The following is a 23,533-nucleotide window of genomic DNA, read 5'->3' as shown; positions in this document are numbered from 1 at the left end:
GCAGTCGAGTTCTCAAAGAGGGAGGTGTTTTCTCATGTAGTACAAGTGTGGCCCCTTTGTGTCGTGGGTGGTGTCATTTCACATACATTATTTTTTCCTGACAGAAACTCTTAAAGCATCCTAGGTGTTTTGGCAGAAGTCTCCAAGCCTCCAATTCCCCAGGTTAAGGAAGAAACAAAATAATCACAGATATGTGCAAATCCACACCAGCAGGAGGCTGAGTCAGAAATGTTGTAACTCAGGACTGAAAATGCCCATGTCGATAGCTTCCCTGATTCTGAGATTTTGCAAATTACCCCTCATGCCTGTTTCCAATATATCGGTACATCAGTTTTCTTCACTTATGTAGGGAGAAACATGGCAATTTCCAGAACTTTCTGGGACTATGCTGGCAAGCGCATTTTCCTATGTGAGAATGGCAACTGGAGACTCACCCCTCTCCCACATCCACACGCATTGTGCCCCAACACCTGGCCCTCAAATCATAGCTCGCACTGAGAACCACTCTCTCCCTATGTAGAATTCAATTATCGGTATCTCTAGGGTCTGGGAATCTGCTGTGTTTGTTCTGAGGAATAAAGATTTAATAAGAAGGAAACTGAAGAGAGACAATGCAGATTTTCATTTTTTCATGTTTTTGTCTTATATATCAGGTTCCAGGACATTATAATCCATTCTCCTGGGAATCAATTACCATCTCTCCGCAGAGAGAAACACTGAAAGTTTTCTATCTCTAAAGTTCTCTCCTGGGTCACTTCCTTCTGACCTTCAACCATAAATATCAACCACTAGCTAGTAAGTAGACTGCCACATGCCCCCAAGCACATTCCAAAATAGCCACAAATTTTGTGTGTCCCACTGGTAACTTGAACATCTTTCTATATCCTTCCAGAAAGCACAACACATGCCCCTAAATGATCCCATAAACATCCATAGACTGATTCCAAATCCTATGAGGAAGAGTTATTAAAGAGCAGGAGAGCTTGGCAGATGATGGGAGAGTGGGAGGAGCTTTGAATAAGAAAATCTGGAGTAGATCCAGGTTCCAGGCTCATGCAGGAACTCATAATCCACTTCATCTTCCTTCTGTGATTCTCTCCATCCTCACAAGGGCCACACCCCCTTCTCTCAGGCAATCAAACTTTGAGGTATCTTACACTCAATATTACAGTGACCTAGCCCAAAACATAGGTGATCCCCTATCCAGAAGTTCTGTTACTTGAAAAATAAATCCTCCATTTCCCTGCTATAGGTGATATTTGTCCAAGTGAAGGGAGACAAGAAAGAAGGCTGACAAGGACTCGCTCCTTCCCTCTGGCTTGACTCGCTCTTAGTCACCCATTGAGCTATCTCAATGTAGATAAGAACCAAAGGCATCAGAAACCCTCAACAAGAAGGTGGCTTTTTTTCAGGAAGTGGGAGGCCCCTAGATAAGCATAGGGGCCTTAGTTACTAGTAGTGTATGGAATTGCAACGTTTTACAAAGGCCTCCTACAATATTTTATACAAAAGCCTTGAGAAATTAGCAGAGCCTTCTGGATGTAACACTATGCCTGGGCCTTCAGGGTTGGCCTCTTCAGCTTCCAGGGCGCAGAGTCTTTCCAGCTTGCTGAGGAATGTTCATGCGCACGAATCTGAGGGCTTGCTCTGCTTGGCTTGACACAAACCTGACCGACCTCACCCTGTCATTGCCTCAGTCCGGGTGTTGGCCTCATTTTTCACAGAGCAGAGTTCTTCCTCTCTGGATAACCTATGCCCCTCCCTGCCCTCTCTTGGTGTCTTCATCTAAAGCCAAATTATGGGAACTGCACGTTGGCCTCTCCACTGGCACCCAGATTATATCCTGAAACTCTCCTTGGCTTCCAAGCTCTCATCCTTCCCCCATTGGCTTGGTCCTTTCTGGCCCATGCTCACCTCCAACTCTTCTCCCAAGTCACCTGACCAATACTCTGCCCCCTGACCTCGGCCAAGTATCTATCTCCCATTCTTTAGTTGCTTCCAGAAACACTTCCTCTTTTCTTAGGCTTTCCTGGGCATGTGAGAGGAGAGGTGGTGTGTTTTCCCTGATCCACTCCAGTTAATCTTTTAGACTCCACAACCAAAAAGTACTTACTGAGGAAAAAAACAAACCAACATAAGAGAACAGGTGGTGGAGTGGGGAAGGAGACAACAAGATTGCAAGAAAGGGAGACAGGGGCATTTCTCCACCTCCATCTCCCACCCTAGCAAGGCTGCAGGGGGACTGGGCCTGAGAACTTAGTAAACCTTGGCAGGGCAGGAAACAGATGTTCAAGTATCTGGAATCCCCCCAGCTTGAAATCCACGCATTTATGTTCACGCACATTTCTTCATCTAGGAAGTGAGAGGTCATTACGCAATGCAGGTTTTCTTCTTGACTGATTCCTGTTCCACTTAACCCCAACCATCCATTTTCTTATTTCTTTCTTCCTGCTTTTAACTCATCCTACTTAATTTTTTTTATTACCCAAGTAAACCACCAGAGTCCTCTCTGGAACAAGGTGGATCTTAATTACGTCTACTCACATATTCTCCTTATCATGTTCCCATCCATGCAAATAAACACAAATGTTCCCCAAACAACTAAGAACACCCACAAACAAGCAGCTGAAGACCCATATGAGTGACATGCAGAGATAAGCACAAAACGAGGTGTGCCCACAAATAGCCTGAAGCGTTCATTCAGGGGAGCCCAAAGATAAGCATACTGACATCCACAGGTCCCTGCAGAACACTGGGTGAAAGTGTCCCCGGCTTGTGCTCTCCAGAAGCAAGAGTGACTGAGAGCAGAGGTGAGGGCTGAGCAGGAAAGAGGGGGAGGTAGGCGGATGACAGGGATCCAGTGGGTGTGACCAGAAGTGTGCTGCTTGATTGATATTACTATTCTGGTCTTGAGGTGTCTGTCCAGATTGGTTTGTCTATCTTAGGCTGTAAACCTCTGGAGGACAGGGCTGGGCCCACATCAAGCACTGTCCTGTGCTCCATCGGGCACAAAGAGCCTGTTGCTGACAACAACAAGGGGCGGGCAACTCTGTGCTCATGGATTTGTTGACTGGCTACATGACTTGACTCCCAGACTTGAGTGTCTTTAAATGCCTGATGAATTGCAACAGAATACCATGAAATACACTTTCTTCAGGCTTTACTGAAACAGAGCTCTTCACATGGCTGAAACAGTTTTGGTGCCATCCTATTGAAAGACAGAAATATCCTACATGAGCTGTCAGCAGCCTCTTCAGCCTTAGAATTGCTGTAATGAGATTCCCAGAACTTGAAGATGCCGTGATATGACACTGTGCTTTCAGTGATTGTTTCCACGTTTGTCTCCCTTAAGAGCAGAAAGGGTCTGAGCATTATTCATTTTTAGATGTCCAGAGCTTAGAACCATGCTAGAAAGTCATGGGTGGTCCAGAAATACTGACTGAGGGAATGAGTGAGCATGAGCCTGAAGAGTGGAGTCCAACCCCGCCTCCAGCCCCGGCAGCTCCCCCTCAGGGGCATCCCAGGCAGGTGCTAAGCCTCTCATTAACCAGCAATGCAGAACTCCCTTCCCCGGCCCCTGGGGCATTTGGTTTTGCAACCTCTGAGGTGAACACTATAATTCTAACTTTATGGGTAATAAAACAGAGGCCCAGAAATGTTGCAAATGTTATCTAGGTCACATTGCTAGCAAGAAGTAGAGCCCACACTGGTCTTCCAGATCCCAAAGCCCATGGTCTTAATCACCAGGTTAATCCTTACACCCTTACTACCCATGGGACCGCTGATCCATCACTTCAGGGCTCAGGTTGAAGTTTCCTCATCTATAAAATGGAGATAAGAAAACCTACTTAAAACAGCTGTGAGATTTAGCTGATGTATCTGAAGCAATAAGCAGAGAAATGGTACTACACTTTCCAAGGGACTTACCTTCAAGGTTTGAAGGAAAGAGGCATATGGAGAGTGTTCTTCTCTAAAGCAGCTTAGGTAAGAAGTTATATTCACAGAGAACCTTTTCCTTGAACTAACTAAAATAGTGATCAATTCTCCATCCACTTACATTTTTGCTCATTCAGCAAATATATCTCAAGGGCCTTCCATGGGCCAATTGGTAGCAAAGGACAGGAAAGCCTGGTAGGAAAGTGGGCTTTGAGTCAGAAGGCTTAGGCTGACAGCCTCACTCATCTCTACTAACTGAGTGAATTTGGGCGAGCCACTGAACCTGCTTGGCCCTCAATTTTCTCAACTGTAAAATGGGAAGGATAATACCTAACCCACACAGCTGTGAGGTTTAAAGAAAACTCATATACAAAGAAGGAAGTCTCTGATACAGTCTCTGATACAACGCACACACCTACAAAATTGTAGTTACTATTTCCGTCATTGGCCTACAAAGGGCAGTGCAGTGGGAGCAGTCCAGCTCAGCTCAGCAGTAGCCAAAGCAATTGTTTCAAACTTAGATTAGCATCTTATTGATTGGAGGAAGGAAGAGATATTTCATCACTGACATTGTTTAGAATTGCCGGTGGATGGTAATAATAAAAGAGCAAACTGACTCTTAATCTGTTTTATTATTGTTGAAATTCCCTACAGACAATGCACCCATTACTGCCTTACATGGGACAGCACACTCCCACCACCAACCTTTGGTAAGCAGATGAATTACACATTAATGCCAAAGCATTCAGGGGACAGTCAGAATTAATCGGCACTGGTGTACACCACGTCTATTGTAACCCCCTTCAGATTGTGTGCCTGAAATCAATAGGCTTTGCTAGACAACAGCAAATATCCTAGTTAATCCAAGGAAAAATGAATTTTTCCTATTTTTTACAATTTTTATTGAAGTGCAACATACATAATGAAGAGCACATATATCACATAGCTTGCTGAACACACTCATGTGACCAGAACTCAGATCAATAACTAGAACATTGCCAGCATTTCAGAAACGCTTACATGCCCACTTCCGGGAATTACCCCTTTTGCCCGCTTTTGTAAATAGGATTCATATAATAAGTACTCCTTTGTGTCTGACTTCTCTCATTCATTGAACATTAACGTTTGTGAGATTCATCCACACTGTTGTGTGTGAGTGTAGATGGCTCGTCTTCATTGTCATAGGGTGTTCCATTGTATGACTCTACCATAATCTATCATCCATTCAACTGTCAATGGATATTTGGGTTGTCTCCAATTTACAGTTACTGTCAATGAGAATTCTAGCACATGTCTTTTGGTGAATATATGAGCATGTTTCTGTTGGGCATATACCTAGGAGTGGAATTGCTAGGTCATAGAGAATGTACATGTTCAGCTTTAGTAGATACCAACAAACAGATTCCCAAAGGCATGTTAAGAATTGCATTGTCACTTCTAAACCTTAAAGTCCTTTACACTGAGTGAAGTGACAGGCTCTTGGAAAAAGGCAAGAAATGGATGTTTCTGGCTAAACGAACCATGAGGCAGAGACTCTTGTAGCATTTAAAGTAGTCACTTGATCTTAGCACTCCGGGAACCTGCCTGAAAGAACACAGGGCTTGGTTACCCAGACTCTGCTTCAGATCCAGTGCTCGAAGACTTTGCCCACAAGAGGTTCTAAGCCCTGATCAGTGATTGCTGAAAAAGCAAGGAGAGAGTGGAAGAAAGCAAGGAGAGGATTCAAAGGATGGAAAGAAATGAAGCCAAGTTCTAGAGAAAAGTGATGAAATTCAGAACCAACACTTGAAAAGAAATCTGTATATCCCCAAAATGGAATAGTCAGCTAAGCTCTTTCCTTTTCTTCTTTGTGACCATTCCTTCAACACCAAACTCCTCAAAGAACCATCCTTAGAAGGGCAATAGGGACATCCTCAGACAGGACCAGCCCTTCCTGTCTTCTCACTTTACTCAATCCTGCCTCCAAACCTGTCTTGTCTTACTTGGCAGGCATCTGTGTGTCTCACCAATCTGGCGGATCAGTCTGGGCAGTTTACCTTACCCAGACCGCACCTGAAACTCAACCCACCCCTTCTTGCTAAAACTCAGCCTTTGCTTCCCCTCACACCCCTCACCCCCCACAGCCAATAGACTCAAGTCCTATCAATTCTATTTCCACTATCCCCTCGCCCTTCCACTGTCATCTCTCACTTGGGTGCCCACAACAACCCCCAATTTGTCTCCTTGCCCCCAGGCTGGCTTTCTCTGGAGCTGTCTTCACCCATATCTTTAGAGATCTTTCTAAACTGTGAATCTGATCATGTCATCCCTCTATTAAAACGCTCCGCAAAACTTTCCAATGCCCTCAGATTCAAATCGATCAAAACTCCTTAACATGTTCAGCAAGGTCATTCGAGACTGGTCCCTGCCTAACTCTCCAGCTTCAAACACCTCTCCCTTGCACTGCGTGGTCCATGAGCCATGCCAAACTTCCTTCTGTTTGCTGAACAAACTATGTGCTCTCTCTCCCCTTTATTTGCATTTAAATATATATATATATATATATATATATATATATATATACTATCACTACTGGGATATAACTGATATACTATACAACTCATCCATTTAAAGTGTACAATTAATTCAACAGTTTGTAGTATACTCATAGAGTTGTGCAACCATCACCACCATCAATTTTAGAACCATCAAATTTAGAACCATAGCTATTTACTGAGGGCCTACCTTACGCCAAGCACTCTTCTAGGAAACAAAGATAAATAAGGCTCTTCCTTCCTTCAAGGTGTTTACAGTCTAGTGGGTGAGAAAGACACATAAACTAATATCAGTATTTGCAGGTCAGTGTACTAAGTACAGGTATTAACGGAAGCACAGGGAAGGGAAGTTAGTCTTGATCACCTTAGACTTTCCTATTATTCATTGTATCAGGGATCCTTAATTCAGAGGATTGTTAATTTGAATGAGAAAAAAAATTACATCTTCATTTTCAATACCTGAAATTGAAATTTAGCGTCCTCATCATTTATGAGTGTAAGGAATAAACCACAGTAGTATTTGTAGCAACTGTGACTCTGTCATACTAAAAATCACAGATATTTATATATTGTATTAAAGTTGTTGTGGATCGTGAGACATTATTTCTGCTCATCATGACTTCAAAATCATGGTAGTTATTAGACCCACCACCAGATCATGTTATTTAATGTGTTAATAAATAAGCAATATATTTTATAGCCAAATATGGTTTATTAAAATTTCATTACTTATTTTAATATAATTGGTTTCCTGTGTAATACTATATCTTTTCTTTCATGTATTTATAAACTGAGAAAGGATTTATAAGCTTAACCAACTGCCAAAGTGTAGATGGCACAAAAATGCTAAGAAGTCTTGCATTAAATAATTCTTAACTGAGGCTGGAGATTCTACTGAGCCTGGAAGACAGACAGACAAATAAGCAGATAATTTCAATGTAACAGAGGACTGGATAAGATACTGTGGAGGGTGAAGAAAAGAAGGACTAATTCTTTCTAGAGCAGTTAGAAAGGGCACAGGTGATATTTGACCTGATTCTTGAAAAATGAATAATTTTGGAGAGACCTTTGTTCATCTGGTCCAACCCTGCCTCCAGTCCTTGAGTCACCTCTATGGCATTCCATCACATGGAATCCAGCCTCTGCTGAAACACTTGGACCTGGAAGCATGCATCCAGAGGTTGGCTAGAGTTGGAGGTGGAGGGGAGAAGAAGAGAGGAACTTGACAGACGGAATCAGTCAGCAAAGGGCAGGCCTGTATATATGGAGCCAACAGAAGACAAGGTGGAAGGGAAGGAGAAGCAAGACCAAGAGGGGCTGTGGGCTGGGGCACACAGAATAAAAGAAAGACCCCGGACTTGGGAATCAATCAAACCTGGATTCTACACTCAAACAGACAACTACTAACCTGTGTGACCTTAGACAAGTTGACAAGTTACTTAACCTCTTTGAGCCTCTGTTTTGTCACCTGTAAATATGAATTAATACCTGCATTTCAGGGTTGTGGAGATGAGGTGATGGAGCGTATGGAAAAGTTCTTGGCACAGAGTAGGCAATCGATGACTATCAGAGCCTCTTCCTTTCAGCTGGCCCAAAGCCAGCCTTGTTACCCTCTTCCCTTAGGTGAGTTTGACCTTGATTACTCATTGTCTAGGTCCAGTAATAATGACTAGATTTATTAACTTCTTACTGCATGCTTGGCCTTGTGCTAAACATTCTCTTTTCATCCTCACAACAACCTATGAAGTTGGAAGTATCTGTTTTACAGATTAAGAAACTGAGGTGCAGAGATGTTAAGTAGTACAATTTCCCCAAGTTCTCATAGCTGGGAAGTAGCAGAACTGGAATTTAAACCCAGATATGGCTGACAGTCACATCTATGCTGTGTATTGTGCTACTTCTAGGAAGTTAGTTGGAGATCACTCTGTTGGGTAAACCTTTAATCCACACCTGTCAACATTTGACCAAAGCTCAAGAATGCCCTGCTTTAATAAAAAATGCCTATAAATGCTGAAGTAAACAACAGCACAAAAGCAAAGCAGTAGGTTGGACAAGTGAAAATCCTTAAAAGGAAGATAATCCGAATAAACACATAAAAATAACAGCAATCTCTTGGGCAGTGGAGAGTATAACCATTGTTCCCAGGCAGCCAAAGGAGACAACTATAACAAGACTCAAGATCCTGCGTTCTTCCTTAGGGTTGGTTTGTGGCTGAAGTCACCTGAGATGGGGGTAATATCTCCCCTCACAAGCTGTACACCTTGACATTAAGCTATGGAGATCCTAATCACAAAGACTAATATTTGTGTAGCAGTTACGGTTTTGTAGACATTCTCATTTACAGGGTATCTGGTGACACTTAAAACCCTGGGAGATGTTTAGGGCCAGGGTCATCTGTATTCTCAGAAGAGGAACATGAGGTTCAGAGAAGCAAGGTGACTTGCCCAAGGTCAATGAGCTAGTGAAAGACAGAATCACGATGTAAACTCCATCTTCCAACTCCTTTTCCAGTGCTATTTCCACTTCCACTTCCACTGGCATCTCCATCCCCAGTTCAAATTAGATAGGAGATTGAGGCTCTTCGGTAGCAAACTTCTAGACTCCTCAGAACCGTGTAGATTTTGGCAACAACGCTGGAGACTGGGTTGCAAGGAAACAGAAGATAGTACTCATGATAGAAGCAAAAACATCTAGTCTTCCTTGAAATAACAGCTTTATTGAGATAGAATTCACGTATCTTAGAATTTGCCCTTTTAAGATGTACAATTCAGTGGTTTTTAGTATTTCACACAGTTTTGTGACCATCTCCACTAATTCCAGAGCATTTTCATCACCCTAGAAAAAGCCCCATGAAGCCACTGTAGTCATTGCTCATTCCAGGTACCTTCATCCTCTGGAAACCACTCATCTACTCTATTTCTATGAATTTATCCTACTGGACATTTCATGTAAATACAATATTCAGTATGTGGCCTTTTGTGTCTGGCTTTTTTCACTTATGTGACAACATTCTCAAGATTCATTCACATTGTAGTATGTATCAGTCCTTCATTCTTTTAATGGCCAGATAATATTCCATTGTATCGATATACCACATTTTATTTATCCATATATCAGTTAATGGACATGTGAGCATTTCCATCTTTTGGCTGTTATGAATAATGCTGCCATGAACATTCAGGTTCCAGTTTTTGTATGCACATTTGTTTTCATTTCCCTTGGGTATATACCTAGGAGTAGAATTCCTGGGTTATATGGAAACTCTATGTTCAGCTTTTTGAGGAACTGCCAGAATAGATAAGTTCTGTATTCTATTTATTCTTTTATTCTTTCTCTACTATTCTATTTATACTATTTCCAAAGTGGCTGCACTATTTGACATTCCCTCTAGCAGTATATGAGGTTCCACTTTCTCCATGTTCTCCCAACACTTGTTATTATCTGGCTTTTAAAAAAATTATTATTATAACCATCCTAGTGGCTGTAAAATGGTGTGTCATTGTGATTTTAATTTGCATTTCCCTAGTAAGTAAAATGTTTTCCTGAGTTCCGCTCTAGCAAATTAATCGGACCTAAGGAGGAGGTCATGGGATCTCTAGCTGGTTGGTCAAAAGCATAGGTAACAACATCTTTTGCCTAGAACACCCTCACCCAAGTTAGTTTTTAATATATGCTACTGTAATATCATAATGCATCCTAGCAACAGTCATTTCTAAACAGGCATCAGCCAGCAAAGCCGTTGTTTCAAGTGGCTCTGGGAGACACAGTCCGTCCAATGGTGCCCAGTCTTATCACTCCAGCAGAAAGTGAGGCAGAATCTAGCTGGTTGGTCAAAAGCATAGGCAACAACCTGGACTTGCAATTGGTATCTGAAGTGGGAAAGGGGGAGAGGAAACAGCCTTGTAGGACAGAAGTCTTAATCTGTGAAGTCCGTCAGAAGTAGTGTGATGGTAGTGTGAGAGTAAAGGAGACATACAGAAGGAGTGTGTTTTTCCTTCATACTTAGTTTGATTTTTGGATTGTTCATTGCTATTGCATAGAAACACAATTGATTTTTGCATATTGATTTGTATCCTGTAAATTTGCTGAATTTGTTTATTAGTTCTAATAATTTTTATGAATTCCTTAGGATTTTTTTATTTACAAGATCACGTCATTTGCAAATAAAGATGGTTTTGTTTCTTTCTTTCTTATCTGGATGCCTTTTATTTCTTCTTAATCGCTCTATCTAAAACCTCTAGTACAATGTTGAATAGAAGTAGCAAGAGCACTTGTCTTGTTCATGATCTTAGGGGAAAACTGTCAGTATTTCACAGTTGAATATGATGTTTGCCATGGAGTTTTTGTAGACGGCGTTTATTAGGCTGGAGAACTTTCTTTCTATTCTAGTTTATCAAATATTCTTACCATGAAAGCTAGTTGGATTTTGTCAAAGGCTTTTCTGCATTTATTGAGGTAATAGTGTAGTTTTTATCTCCTGTCCTAATGATGTGATGTATTACATTAACTAATTTTCATATGCTAAACCATTTTTTGTATCTTTGGGCTAAGTCTCACTTGCTCATAGGGATGATATTTTTCATGTTGCTTGTTCAGTTTGCTAGTACTTTGTTGAGGATTTTTGCATCTATGTTGATAAGAGACACTGGTCTGTAGTTTTCTTTTCCTGTGATGTCTTTGTCTGGTTTTGGTAGCAGTATAATACTAGCCTCATAGAATGCATTGTGAAGTATTCCTCCTTTTCTGTTTTTTGGAGAAGAGTTTGTGAATGATTTCTTTAAAGATTTGTTAGAATTCACCAGTGAAGTCATCCACGTCTTGGTTTTTTTGTGTGTGAGCAATTTTTTTAATTAATGATTTAATCTCTTTACTCATTATAAATCTATTTAATCATCTATTTCTTCTTGAGTCAGCTTCAGTAGTTTATGACTTTTTAGGAAGTTGTTCATTTTGCCCATATTATCTAATTTGTTGGCATACAATTGTTCATAGTATTTTCTTATATTCCTTTCTATTTCTGTAAGACTGGTGGTGATGCCTGCTCTTTCATTCCTGATTTTAGTAATTTGAGTCTTTCTTTTTTCTTAGTCTAACTAAAGGTTTGTTAATTTTGGTGATCTTTTCGAAGAACCAACTTTTGGTTTCATTGATTTTTCTCTAATGCTTTTCTATTCTCTTTTTCATTAACGTCCATTCTAGTGTTTATAATTTCCTTCCTTCTGCTTGTTTTGGATTTAGTTTGTTCTTTTTCTAGTTAAGATGGAGGGTTAGTTTATTGATTTGATATCTTTCTTTTTTTTTTTTTTTTAAAGATTTTATTTTTTACTTTTTCTCCCCAAAGCCCCCCAGTACATAGTTGTATATTCTTTGTTGTGGGTCCTTCTAGTTGTGGCATGTGGGACGCTGCCTCAGCGTGGTTTAATGAGCAGTGCCATGTCCGCACCCAGGATTCGAACCAACGAAACACTGGGCCACCTGCAGCGGAGCGCGCGAACTTAACCACTCGGCCACGGGGCCAGCCCCGATATCTTTCTTTTTTTAATATAGATGTTTACAATTATGAATTTCCCTCTAAGCACTGCTTTAGTTGAATCCATTTGTTTTGATATGTTGTATTTTTATTTTCATTCATCTCAAAGTATTTTCTATTTTTATTTGTGATTTCTTCTTTGATCCATTGGATATTTAGGAGTTTGTTGTTTAATTTCTGTACACTTACGAATTTATCAAATTTCCTTTTGTTATTAACTTCTAATTTTATTAGAAGGAAAATATTTCATATTCATCAAGGAAAATATTTCATATGATTTCAATCCTTTTAAATATAATGTGGCTTGTTTTATGGCTTAACACATGGTCTATTTTGGAGAATGCTTTATGTGCACTTGAGAAGAATGTGTATTCTGCTCTTGGGGCGAATGTTTTATATGTCTATTAGGCCTAGTTAGTTTACAGTTTGTTCAAATCCTTTATTTTCTTGTTGATCTCATGTCTAGTTGTTCTATCCATTATTGAAAGCGAGGTGTTGAAGTTGCTAACCATTATTCTCAACTTGTCTATTTCTCTCTTCAATTCTGTCAGTTTTTACTTTAGGTATTTTGGGCCTCTGTTCTTAGGTCAATATGTATTTACAATTATTATGTCTTCCTAATGAATTGACCCTCTTATTATTATAAAATGTGCTTGTTTGTTTCTAGTAGCAATATTTGCCTTAAAGTCCATTTTGCCTGTTGTGAGTATAGCCACTCCAGCTCTCTTTTGGGTATTGTTTGCACATTAAATCTTTTTTCATCCTTTTACTTTCAATCTATTTGTATCTTTGAATGTAAAGCATGTCTCTTGTAGATAGCATATAGTTGGATGGAGGTTTTTTATCCATTTTTCCAATCTCTGCTTATTTATTCGCATTTTAGTCCATTTACATTTAAGTAATTGCTGATAAGGTAGGATTTAATTTGCCCTTTTGCTATTTTTTTGCATGCCTTATGGATTTTTTGTTCCTCTATGCCTTCATTACTGCCTTCTTTTGTGTTAAATAGATATTTTCTAGCATAAAACCTTCCCTTGCTGTTTCTTTATATATACACATACATATATATGTATATATATATACATATACTACATACATATGCATATATATATATTTTTTTTCCCTTAGTGGTTGGCCTGAGGATAACAAGATCTTAACTAAAAATAATCTAGTTTGCATTAACACCCTGCATTTTTACAGCACATTCTCATTTACATTTTTTATTTAATTCTCAGGAAGGAGAAAGTAGGAAATCTTTTCTCTATCTTGGCTTGAGGACCTGTATGGAGCAACGTTACCAATAATGTCCCTCCAGGGGCGAATTATAGCCACATGAGAGCGGCCCCCATTTTCCCCCCAGGGTATAGATTTGCGAGGTGATCATTACACCTTTGTATAGACTGTCTAACTTTCAGAGTGAATTCCCATACATCAGTGATACTCAGAATGTGGTACGGGGATGTTTGAGTGTCCCTGAGATGTTTTCAGGGGGTCCTCAAGGACAAAACTATTCTCATAATACTACCAAGACGTTATTTGCCCTTCTTAGTTCTCATTCTCTCATGAGAGTACAGTAGAATTTTCCAGAGGTTATGTGGTATATGATATCATAACAGATTGATTGCAAAAGCAGATATGAGAATTTACTGTTCCTATTAAGCCAGGCATTAAAGAGATTTGCAAAACTATAAAACAGTGCCACTGTTCTGTCTAAATCATTTTTGAGAATATAGTGATATTTTACTAAATAGGCTGTTTTTAAAATATATTTATTATATTAATATATTATATATTAATATATTTAATATATTTATTATTGTTAATTTTATGAGCTAAATATTTTTTAATTTCCCAGTTTTAATTTATAACATTGTAAATACTGATAGTTATAATACATTTAAACAAAAGCTTATTTGGGTTCTTAATAAATTTTAAGAGTGTAAGGGAGTCTTGAAACCAAAAGTTTTGAGAGCTGCTGACATATGTTTTCTTGTTTAACCCTCACAACAGCACTGTGTGGAAGCAGGATAGCTTCCGTCACTCACAGCTGTGGTTCCTTGGGTGAGGAAACTGAGGCTATGAATCTGGGACTATGCCCGGAATAGGGGTTGTTGGGAAGGTAGTCAATGATTCTGAGGCCAGAGCCAAACCAGTTAACTGGAGTGACTGGAGTGACACTTCATGGAATCTATAACCTCTTAACGGCCACTGACACTATTGATCTCTCTCAGTTCTGGATATTGTCTCTATCTTGTCTTCCATGACACCATTTTCCTAGTTTTGCGAATGGCTCACCTTCCTCCATCTACCCCTTAAATATTGCCAGTACCCAACATCTTATCCTCCACCCTATTCTGATCTCACTCTATGATCTTCCTGGATGAGCTCACCCACCATTACATATGATGATTCTCAAATGTACAACCCCAACTCAGATCTCTCTCTTCAACTTCAAAGCTAAGTACTGGATGTGTGTACCTGATATCAGATGTTTTAAACCCACATGCTCAAAACTCTCTAATCACTAGGCATTCAATATATTGTACTAGGTACACATAGTGTGACAGTGGGCAAGACATAGTCCCTTTTCTCAAGGAAACAGAAGTCTAGTAGAGATGATCAGTTTGTCCAAAACCAACTTCTATATTTTTGGGTCTGGTTATTCTTATCACCATCAGCCCAGTTACCCAAGACTCCTCCTTCTTCCCTGTCCCCTCCATCCAATGAGTCACCAAGTCCTATGCATTATATTTCTGTAATGTCTCTTCAGCCTTCACTTGTCTCCATCACTATTGCAACTCCCTCAGATCAAGCTTTCCTAATCTCTCCTGTGAACTATTGCAATAATCTCCTCAGCACTCTTTTGGCCTCCTGTCTCACTCCCGTCTAACTCATACTTCACACTGCTGCCTGAATGACCATTTCATAATCTCAAATCTGCTTTCCTCATTCCCATGCGAAAACTCTCAATGACTCCCTCTTCTCTGCAAAATAAAATCCACACTCATTAGTCTGTCTTGTAAGGTTCTCCAGGAACTGACCTTTGCTTCATTTCCTATCTCTCCTCTGAATGTATCCAAGACATTTCAAATGATGTTTCTGACAGCAGGAATGCCCTCCCTAATTACCTGGTCATCTTTTATGACCCTTCTCACGTGTCTTCTCCTCTGTTAAAATTTGTATGACCTTCCTAAGAACTCTTGATTATTCCCCTTTTGGGTCTATCACTATATCTTGCACAGATCTCTCTTCATTATGGTACTTATCATGAAGGATTATAACTTTTTATTTCCACAGCTATCTTCCCCTCTGGACAGAACACCTTAATGGCAAGAACTGTGTCTTACTCATCTTGGTATTACCAGTCTTAGCCCAGTACCTGGCATAGAGTGGATACTAAATAAATATTTATTGACTCAATGTTGAAGGTCTGTAACATATGGATCACATTCAACCTTCTTCCTATTTTCTAAATTTACGATTCCCTTCTCATTTTCCACCCAATCACCCAAGCCAAAAACATGGGTAATATTATTAACAGATTCCACACTGTTCCCTATCCCTGATAGCCAATGAGTCACCAAGTCCAACTTATTCTGTTTCCGTAATCTCTCTTCAAAATGTAACTGCCCTGGGGCTGGCCCAATGGCACAGCGGTTAAGTTTTCACATTCCACTTCTGCAGCCTGGGGTTCACCAGTTTAGATCCTGGGTACAGACATGGCATCGCTCAAAAAAAATAAAAAAATAAAAAGCAACTGCTGTCCATCACCACCTTTAGAGAAGTCCTCTATCCCTTATGGATACTGCAGCCATATTTTCAACCTCTAAAATTGGAACGTGGAATTTTCTGTCACCTCCAGGTATGAGGTACTATGAGAAACAGAGATAAATTTTAAAAGGTTGGAATTCTTTAAATGTTTCAATGATTTCCAGGGACAGCAGTAAAGAATATTTGAAATTATAATGCCACTAAGAATTCAGGTTGAGTGGTCATTTAACCTTGGTTACAAGGTTCTTGGACCTCTGTTTTAAGAGTCTCAGACCTTGAGCAATTTATCATCTGGGTGGCAAAGGACAAATGCACAGACAAGAATAACTAAAAATACAATATTGTAAGTTCCAAATAAATGAGGAAGTAATTTGAAAGAGAAATACAGAGGACATACAACCTGTGTGGGGCTTTAAGGTCATTGTAACAGAGATGGGATAGCTCACACCTAAAGCTGCCCACCCCAACTCCAGTCTCCACTGATGGAACTGGACCCTTGCCCACCAGACAAGGTTGACTGATTCATGGTTTCTATTTCCTCATGACTTTGCCTTCCACATGGCTTTGGCTTGCCCTGGACTCTCCAGCCCCACCTTTACCTCAAGGTAATGCCTGAGGCAAGTTTTTTAGCACCTGCCTATGCTGCCAGATCTCCCATTTTGGTTTCCCAATTTCAGATTCCAGAAGGAAATCTGATCGACGCAGCTCATCTTTTTATGCTAGGCTAAGTCATAGATCTCGGACTGCTCAAGGATGAACCACCCTTCGATCAGCTGTCTCTGGTGAACCAGCTGGTCAGTAGAGGAGCCAACACTCAACACAAGTGGTAGTGGCATAATGAAGAGAGACCATGCGACTGAAAGGAGAGGTGGAGCAGCCAGTCCCAGAATCTACCGTGGAACTTGATGTCTTGCCGGCTACAGTCTAAATCTATGTTTAGCCAGCCACTCCTTAATCCTTTTTTCCTGGTGACTGTTTTAATGCTATTCCTTGCAACCTGAGAGCTAAACTTAAACAGATTCAACCAGGTGGAGCAGAGGGAAAGAGAATTCCAGGAGCCCAGGTCAGCATGGATGGCAGCATAAAGACTGAATTTCTCATGGACTACTCAGGGAAGAGTAGAAAGGATTTTTTCTTTTTTTTTAAATAGGAGATAAAAGTGACTAGGACACCTTAAATTTTTTAATAAGCCAAATTAGCATTTGGCAAATGAATGTAAGTCAAGGCCAGAAGGGACACAACTTTGAATAACGGGATCAAGACGTTAGACATGATACCATGGGCAACAGGAAATCACGGCAGTTTGGAACAGGAAGGAGATACCATCAGACCGGTATTTGAAATATCACACTGGTCTTGGGAGGCATTCCATTTCCAACACTGAAGCATGCTTGTCCTAGCCCTATAATGATAGATTGAACATGCATGATAATGTGTGGCTGAGAGCAGAACATCAAAGTAGCCAGTGGTTGGGAAGCAGAACTACGAATCAGGATAGCCTGTGGGAGGCTTCCACTCACACAGCCTGGAAGCCAGGAAAGATGGCCAAAGACATGCAGCTGTGGGAAATGCTGCACCTCTTTCTCACTGACTGGTACTAGCTATAAATCAGTGAACGTCACCTCCGTGTGCAGACCCATGCCTGATGAGTTCTAAATGGGCCCATTATGACAAGGACTGTCAGGGCCATCTACGGACTTCCATGTAGAACCCAGGTGTCACATGCAGAACCCACTGTCAGCTGTCTCCTCACCCTCTCAAACAGCCATTTGCAGCAGCTGTCTGTTTCACACCATGTCCACAGGAAGACCTTCTCAGCAACTCTTTAAACGCCCCCTAAGAATTCACTCTGTCAAACTAATAAACAGAAACCTCATTAAATTGGAGTCGGGAGACCAAAAGGGGGAGCTCTCATGCCCTACGTTGATAGTAGAGCCCAACAGGGAGGAGAGAAACTTCTTCTTGAATGGAAAGAAGATCAGCCAATGAGAGACTGTCACAACTCAGCCAATGAAAGCCACCACACTTTGAACTCTTTGTTACAATAGCCCTCCCAAGTTTCTCTTCCCCTCTAGAAAAGAGGTTATCCTTCCTTTGCTACTGGGGACTTGTACGTGGCTCACCATGGTTGCAGACCCAGAATTGGAATTCTTCGATGATCCCAAATAAACCCATTTTTGCTGGAGAAATAACCAGCTGTCTATTTGTTTAAGGTCAACACCTCACATAACATTAATGAGCAGTGGAGAATCTCCTGATGGTTTCATGAGGGAGTTTACACTGCACAGTCCACAGCAAACAATTAAAAAAAAAAAAAAAAAACCACCAGGTGTGTATGCTCTGTAAAGTCCTCCTTTGCAGGACAGCCACCAGCAAAGGAAACGCAGCTGGTGCCATGTTAGCAGATTCTAATCTGTATGCTCATTGCTATACTTGTGCAGCAACAATAGCATTTTCTTTTTCAACCCATCGCCCTGGTTTAGTCTGCTGGGTCCTCTTTCTCCTTCCCAGATTCCTCCTGCTCAGTTCTGCAATGTCATTCTGCTCTGCCATAACTGCTATCCCCAAATTTCCATACCCAAATCCAAAACACAGCTTAGATAAAGACCCACCCCTTCCCCTTACAGCTTATAGGGCCCATCCTCCTTAAGATGACAATGGAGGTTCTAAATAAAATATTTTGTTGTTGCTGTACACACACAGCAATACGCATACAGATTAGGATCTTCCAACATGGCACCACCGTTTCCTTGGCTTCATCACTTTGCTCTCTGGGCTGCTGTTTCTTATACCCTAATGTAAGAGGGATAGGTGGGTCGATCTGGGTGAATCCCATCTGCAGCACAGCCCTCAGTCTGGACTCTGCGTAAGAGTAAATTGAAAAGACAGTGGAGGTGTTGGGGGTTGAAGAAGCCAACTATACAAGCCCAGGCCTTGGGGAAGAGGGGAGTGAGGATGGCGGAGGGGAGAAAAGATGAGGGAGGATGGAGTCAGGCAGACAGGGTCCCGGTGGCAGGGAGAGTGAGGTGTGGGGCTGCCGCTGCAGCAGGCATGATGCAGCTGGAATGCAGAGCACGGAGGAGAAACGGCTTTGTCCCCGCAGCCGCCCACGCTCTGACTACATTAAGGTTTACACTGGGCCCAGAATGACTTTTTGATGAAGTGGATGCTGCATCCTGCAGGGGCCAACAGTCATATGGAAGAGAAGAGCTCAGCAGAAAGCACATCCAGCTTTCCAATATGCTCTTCTTTCGTCTGCTTTCTCTTTAAAGTGTGTTTTCTGGATGCCATTTTCATTCTAAGCTATCTATAGCTTCTCAGTAAGCAAGAAGGGGGGGAAATCCAACAACAGTGACAGCCAAGTGGCCAGTTTCTGTGGGAACACCTATGGATGTCTACTGTACTGGGCAAGAACAGAACAAAGTTGCTTTTATCTCCAGCTTTCCAAAAGCCTTTGTGTGCTTTAAAAGCTGGTTATTATTGCATTATTAAAGCCCCAGTGAGCCAGGGCCAAGGCGTGGATGCACCAGAGCTGTCCCAGGCGGCTTTAGCTAGTTCAGCCTTCTCAGCCTGTGACCTAAGCTGGCTCCCGGCTAGCCATCCAACACATCCCAGCCTAGCGTGGAGCAGGAGGGAGAGGCCAGGCCCTTACAGAAGGTGCCCTGGGCTGCTCACCAAACTGGTCTGTCTAGTTCCCAGGAATCATTCTGAGCTTAATCCATTTTGCCAATATTGTGTTTCTTAAAGCACCAGCGGTGTAAAGTGGGGAATCTGTTGTGTAAGGACATATTGAAACCAGATTTTCCTGGGGTTTCAGCGAGCAGTTTGCTCAGCGGTGAGGATGTGGGGGTGGGGATGAGGGGGATGAGGGGAAGGACCAAGGGTTCAGGTTTATGTGTGTCACTGGGGTCTGGGGACTGAAGCTTGGGATGGGAACTGCGTCACGGGGTGGCGAGAGGCTGGGGCATAGTTTGCCGAGTGCAGGTTTGTTCCAGTTTGTCTCAGATTCCTAGTCACACATCTCTGAGCTTTGTCCTCTGTCCTAAGCCCTACTTTCACAGAGGAAGAGAGGAAGCCCAAAGAGGCAAGGTGACTTGTCCAAGGTCACATGGTGATTGGTGTCCAGCTGAGATAGCCAAAGCCTGGACACGCGCTGAGCATGCATGGTGTTCGTTCCCCAGGACTGCAGGCACAGGTGCCCTTTAAACGGCTGCGCCAGTTTAAGTTAGTGTTTGGGCAGATAAGCCCAGGGAAAGCATGGACTGTGTTTTCCACTGGGCCTTATGTGGCTCACAGCAAGGCTCAGGCACAGTTAAGAGTTTATGCTTGTGGCCAACCTCCCACTACCCCTGCAAAATGATCGGTTCCAGTGCACTTATTCTCACATAAATGTGGAGACACTGTCCAGCTGGAGAGGGTGAAGCATGACAGAACAGCAGAGGGCTGCTGTGGATGGCTGTGCAGGCTGTGCACTCCACAAAGGGCCTAGATGAGGGGCCAAACAATGGCCAAAATTCAGCCTGACTTCCATTAACTGGGTACCACCCTGGTAAAATGCTCCTCATCTTCCTGGTCTCATGACAACTTCATCCTTGAATAGGAAAGCTTCCCTCTCTGCCAGCCCTTCTACCTCATTCCTATTCACTAAAGGTTTCACTTTTTTTTTTTAAATTTATGTTTCTCAGTTTCACTTTTTAAGCTATAGCCACCAAACTAGCGAAGAACCCTGCCCAAACTGCACTGTTGGAAGCCACTGAGCCCATCTTCAGGCTACCTGTTCCACTTTTGGACATGATCTTCTCGTGATGCATCCAGCTACCTCTGTTCATATGCCACTTCCTCCAGGAAGCCTTCCCTGACCATTACTTTCTCCTCAACACATCCCACCCCAGGAGTGAGGTCCATTGCCCACAACATCCGAGGCACACTCTATGCGAAGTCGCAATATGTTGTGGAGTGATCTATTTATAATCCCATCTTCCCCTCAGATCTGCCCTGTCCAATATGGTAGCCACTGGCCATACGTGACTATTGAGCACTGGGACTGTGTCTATTCTGGATGGAGATGTGTTATAAATGTAACATATATACCAGATGTGAAACACTTGGTATGAAAAAAAAATGTAAAATATCTTATTGATAATTTTTATACTGATTACATATTAAAATTCTAATATTCTAGATACATTAGATTAACTTACATATCTGATTAGAATTAATTTCACCTGTTTCTTTTTACTTTGATGTGGCTACTAAAGCAATTTAAATGACATGCATGGCTTGCACTGTATTTCTATTGGACAGCACTGCTTAGGCTGGAAGACTCCAGGGGTCAGGGACCATGTCCTTTCCATCTTTGTACCCCCAGCACCCAACACAGACACGTATTTGGGTGCTGAGAAAGTATTTTTAGTAATATAGGTGTCATCTCATGTTGTCACTGTCCCTGCCTGCTTGTCTGTCCCTACCAGGCTGCTGTGTGTGCCCTGAGCACAGAGACTGTGCCTCACCAATTACAGTGCTCGGCAAGAAGCAGATGCAGAAGAAACGTTAAAGAATGAGCTAGAGGAAATATTTTGTCCAACATTTTATCTCCTGTAAGGAGAAGGATTTGTTTTAATTTAATCTCGTTTTAATTCTACTTGGGGACTATAGACATGACATGGAAACTCTATAGGTGGGGAAAAAAACAGATTACTTGCAACTCCTGGATGGATGTTTCTGAGTTCAGACAGAGGAAGCAGGCAGAGGAGGAGACAGTGCAGGGAGGGCTCAGGCTGTGTGCCACGGCCAGCCCCGTGGTCTGTTGGATGAGGGGTAAAGTCTTAAAAAGTCAGAGATGAGAAAAAACATCTGGGGCCGGCCCGGTGGTGTAGTGGTTAAGATGGCACATTCCGCTTCTCTGGCCCAGGGTTTGCTGGTTCAAGTCCCACGTGCGGACATACATACCACTTGTCAAGCCACGCTGCGGCAGGTGTCCCACATAAAGTAGAGGAAGATGGGCACAGATGCTAGCTCAGGGCCAGTCTTCCTCAGCAAAAAAAAGAGGAGGATTGGCGGCAGATGTTAGCTCAGGGCTAATCATCCTCAAAAAAAAGAAAAGAAAAGAAAAACCATTGTGAGCTACGCAAATAAGCACAGGACAGAAGACACGGACTACAGAGACTAATGTGCACAACGGGATCAGTTAATAGCTTAGCCTCTCCTCTTAGGTCTTGATCAATGTGATGTTAACTCAACTTTTAAAAATCTTTATATATTTTTTGAATATAGAAATAAAACTGGCTCATTGTAAAAAGTGTTTTCAAAGGCAGAAAACCTCACAATTATATAGAAAGATACAAAGCAGAAAAAGTCCTCTGTGACCCCACTCCAAATAAAAACCCAATATCCACTAACAATAGGTTGATGTTCTTCGTTCTAAGTTTTTCCATGATATAGATACTTTCTTTACTTTTGCACTTTTTTTTTTACATAAGTGAGATTATGTTCTAAATATCATTCTGCAGCTAACTTTTAAATGTATAGGTATATTGTTGACATTTTTTCATGTCATTACATATAAATCTGTCCCATTGTCTTAGCTGTGGCAGAGTGTTCCGCTTATTTAAATGACCCCCTTATTACTGGAGCCAGCCCTGGTGGTCTAGTGGTTAAGATTTGGCACTCTCGCCGCTGGGGCCTGGGTTTGTTTTCTGGTCAGGGAACCATACCACCCACCTGTCGGTTGTCATACTGTGGTTCCTGTGATGCTGAAAACTATACCACCGGTATTTCAAATACAACTGGGGTCACCCATGGTGGACAGGTTTCAGTGGAGCTTCCAGACTAAGACAGAGTAGGAAAAAGGACCTGGCCACCCACTTCTGAAAAAATTGGCCATGAAAACCCTATGAACAGCAGTGGAGCATTGTCTGATACAGTGCCAGCAGGTGAGAGGTTGGCACAAAGAGATCAGGCAGAGTTCCACTCTGCTGTCCACAGGGTGGCTAGGAGTCGGAATCCACTCCACAGCACCAACAACAACTTATTACTGGACATCAGCAACCAGGACAAACACTTGCTCTTGCATACAGGCTGCAGCAAACATCCTCAGAGATGCTTTTGCAACTATTGTGTTTCCATAGGAACAAAACTAGTTTCATTTACGTCCTAATGAAGACAGCTCTGCTAATCAGAATAGGACCACCCATACTTCAAAAAAAACCAGATTGGGGTGGGGGGTGCAGAGAGGGGATGGTGACGATAATGGTGGATGTGTGGGCTTGGTTTGAGGATTTTTGTAATACTGTAATGAAAGAAAAGTCTATTTCGCTTGACTCTCATCTTCTAGCTCTGTATTCTAAAATTGCTACTTTTTCGCTTAATCTAAAAGCTCAGTTTTGGACCAGCCTGTGTGAAGTTCAAGAACATTATCTTCCTACGTCCCAGTAAGAAGTGCAACTGGATACATCCTCCAGTGGCACTCACTGGGTCAGTTTCCACTTTTTCCTACTGAAGGACTTATGGGTTCTTTAGTTACACAGGTAACTGTGGTTTGAAATTCAAAACAAGAGCATGCCTTTCATAATTCTCCTGAGAAAGAAAAATCCCAACCATAAAACAATGCCACTAGGGTCTCTCCACCCTGCCCACCCCTGTTGCCTCTAGATGCCCACCTGTCTTTGCCTTATACTAACAGTGTCGACAAGTCACCAATCTCTCCTTGCCTGTGAAATGGTGCCTCCTACTTCGCATCATCACGGCCAGGGTTACAGATAGC

The sequence above is a fragment of the Equus caballus genome, chromosome 5, assembly GCF_041296265.1.
Source record: "Equus caballus isolate H_3958 breed thoroughbred chromosome 5, TB-T2T, whole genome shotgun sequence".
NCBI classification, from domain to species: domain Eukaryota; kingdom Metazoa; phylum Chordata; class Mammalia; order Perissodactyla; family Equidae; genus Equus; species Equus caballus.
Note: the sequence above shows the minus strand (reverse complement) of the source record.